Here is a 3,761-nt window from a genome sequence, read left to right on the forward strand (position 1 = left end):
CCTGAATCATATGTCACAGATCGTTCTCACCTCCATTAAAGTCATTAGCTCTATTCCGTGTCACTGATGTGGGATTCATTAAGGCCCTCCTGTGGCGGGTCGCTTCTTGTTGACATCAGCTCATTATCCAAGAAGTTGATCTAGGAACAACCCTTCAGTACTTTGAAGCTTGCATGCCTCAATGGCAAGTTTCTCACTTCCGGCGACAGGTATACATCAATGACCTTCGACCAGAAGATTTTGCGTGGTGTTCGACGCCAAGTCGTTTATTCACACCACGTGAATTGTACTGCAGTACCTTGAGGGTCATTATCATTATCGGTGATTCCTCTCGCGCTTGTTAACGGTTTACATCATTGACCGGTAATCAAGCGATGTCTTTCCATGTTCGACTTCAGCGCAATTCTCACATGGATCGACTTGTACTTAGAGTGAAGATCAAACGAGTTTGAAGACCCCGGATCTAGTTTCATCCATCCGGGCTGCGATATATATTCAGGAAAGATAAAGACATTTGACATGTACATCATTGCAGCAGATGATCATCCTACTCAAAGGATGATAATTTCACCAAAATTATCAGTCTACCATCAGACGATCGTCTGTTCTATGTACGAAAATGAATTTATAAAGCTGAGCATGGGAATGCCCGCCTCAGCTAGATCATGAAAGCAGTATGAATCATAATGTATTGTATTCTATTTTATTACAGGTCTCCTCCCAGCAGATGGATGAACTTCGGACCCTCCTGGATAAAGCATTTCACCCGATAAACGACCTCATACTTTAGGGGGCAACTGTTATAGACATTTTTGTGCCTTACAGCATTGAGCATGAAATGTCCATAAACTAAGGGATCCAAAGTCCCTAAACATGTTGTTCCTACCCCTAGAGGAACAAGGCAAACTAACCACAGCAATTCACAGAAGTTCTCCACCTGAAAACACTAAAAAAAAAGCCAATTCTGGATCATGTCAACTGCTCCACTGAGCATCTGCGCTGAATTTCAACTGCTCCACTGTCTGCCTGCGTTGAATGTCAACTCCAACAAAGGCTACCTGCGCTGAGCATAATTGGACAAGTGGCAGGCTCATTCCTCAATGTGTCAATGCCCAGGAAGCTTCCAAAATGACACTTACATGAAGGAATTCGACTGGTGATGAGTAAGAGGTTCCAAATCTCCAAGTGGAAGCAAGAACCTCCAAGTGGACTCAAGAACTGATAGAGGGAGAGGACACTAGTCAGATCTCAAGCTGACTCATCCTCTCTCCAAACATCTATATATGGATCTCTCCTTCATGAGATCTAGGAGGCTGGAATTTTGTTATTGCAAAGAATTGCTGTTGGTTTGAGACTGGAGACATTGGGTGCTTAATGCTTTGAAGGGAGATGAAGAAGGAATTCCATTCTGCTGGGAAGAAGATGCTGGATTGGAGCCCTATGGGTTGTATCTCTTCCTGAACCCTGTTATCAATCAATAAAGCTATCTTGATTCTTTCCTATATGCTGGTGTATTTTGTATGATTGCATTAGTGTATTTGATTTACTTCTAATCCTGAATCATTTATGAATATGTATATTTGCCTTTGTGTTGTGTTCTTCTCTTGTCGCAAGTAGTTGTTCTCTTGTCACAGGTAACTATTCTCTTGTGATCTTGTGGGATTCAAGTAGCTGTTCTCTTGAGCAAGCGAGGAGGCAAGTAGCTGTGGACACCCAAAGAGAAGAGGATCTAGATCGAGGGACAACTGGAAGACAACAGTAAGTCTACCAATCTCCCCTCTTTCACATTTCATAAAGGAAGAAATCATGATAGCTGTATTCGTTTGTTGCTAAGGCGTTGTCACACCTTAGGTGGATAGGATCGTCCTGCATAGGCATTTTTCCCAGCAAGAACCTAGTCCCAGCAAGAAGCGGGGGAAAAATCCACCTAGGCCACCCTCTCTGCCGTTGATGTGAGCTCGGGCAACTTCAGGGGAGGCTTTCACCACGGGTACGGCTCCCTCTATCTCTCACTCTGTTAAATCTGCATCTGATATTATTATGTCTTCTACATTGCATTTTCTTGGTCCTCCCCCTCGGTGGTAGATTTGGTCCATTCCCCCTCCCCTCCTGTATCCATTGCTCGCCCCCCCTTCCCCCTCATTACATCCCCTCCCCTATCTACACTGCCCCATGGCGGTCACCCCCTCCGTAGGCTCTCCTCCCCTACCCTCCCTACCGGGGTCCCTTCCCCTCCCCCCCTGAGGCACTCTCCTTGTAAGGACCACCGTTACCTGACGCATTCCAAATTTCACTCACTTGGTAAGGATGCGGTTGGCTTCAGGTATATCTCTTTCCCCTATCTCCCTAAACTCCCCCGTGGGCAGTCCTCCCACCTCTCAAAGACTAGGCACCGGGCGGGAGTAGAGATAGTTTCTGGCAAACAATCACAAATTCCCTGGGGTCTTAGAGAAGAAGGTGCCCCATCATGTTTCCCTCCATGAAGATCCTATCCTTCAACTCTAGAGGGCTAGATAGTCTAGGGAAAAAATTATCCATGATATGCCTGCTTCATTCAGAACCTGTGGAATTTGTATTCTTACAAGAAACTCTTGGACCTAAAAGCTCCATCTCACCCCTCCTAGAATCTTGGCTCCCCTGTTGGACCTTCTATTCACTGAACGTGATAGGTCCCTCTGGGGGTGTATCTATAGGTTTTTGCAACCACTCCATTAGGTTGCTAAATGTCTAGGGGGGTGGGTTTTTTGGGTATCAATATCTACTCATCGGCCCTGGAGTCCAATATAAGTCTTATTAACATCTATGTGCCTTGCCGGGACTGGGAGGTCTACTAGCGGAAACTGCTCTCCTCCACTACCTTCCAAGAAGACTATATCATCCTCGGAGGTGACCTAAATTTCTCGATGGGATTTGCGGAGTCTTCAGGACCTAACGCTCTCGCGGATCCTCTGTTGATATTCTTTGAAGACTTGCTGGACTCCCATAACCTTATAGACATCCCCTCGGCTAAGATCCAGCAAACTTGGAGGAATAATAGAACTGGAGCGACCAGTCTGGCCAGGCATTTGGATCACTTCCTAATCAAAGAAGCCTTAGTCAATTGAGGCTATCAGGTCAGCTAGTGGATAGGCTCAGGAGGAGTCGCTGACCACAGGCCAATCTATTTGGAGTTGACAGCTGCCCATAACAATCCCAAATCCCCCTTTAAATTCAACTCTATATGGTTAAAGGATGTAGGCTACATAAAGGCAGTCAGTGATTATTGGAAGGCCCACCCGGTGGATTCAGAAGGACTCATCACTGAAGGATTTGCCTGTAATATGTGTGAGATGAAGAAGATCTCTATAGAATGGGCAAGGAGGAAAAAGGAGCAAGATGAGCAATTACTCAAATCAGCTAAGGAAGGAATCGCCACAATGGAGGAGGATTTAGAGGGGATTCTTACCTTGCAGGAACAAAAGGATAAGCTAGCTAATCTACTCCACAAAAGGACTCAAATTGTGAAAGATAGGGAAGAATGTTGGAGACTCTATAGCCGAGCTATTTGGCTCAAAGAGGGAGATGACAACACTAAGTTTTTCCACAGACATGAAAATGGGAGAAAGGCGATTAACACCATCTGGAAACTCAAGAAGGAGGACGACACTGTAGTTAACACCTTCCGAGGGCTCACATATTTAGCCACCACACACTTCAAGAAGATATACAAGGAGTCTCCTCATGCCATAATGGCAGAGATCTTGCGCATTGCACAGACTTTT

This window comes from Pinus tabuliformis, chromosome X (genome assembly GCF_031772625.1).
Source record: "Pinus tabuliformis cultivar Carrire ecotype Pingquan chromosome X, CPIR1, whole genome shotgun sequence".
NCBI lineage: Eukaryota > Viridiplantae > Streptophyta > Pinopsida > Pinales > Pinaceae > Pinus > Pinus tabuliformis.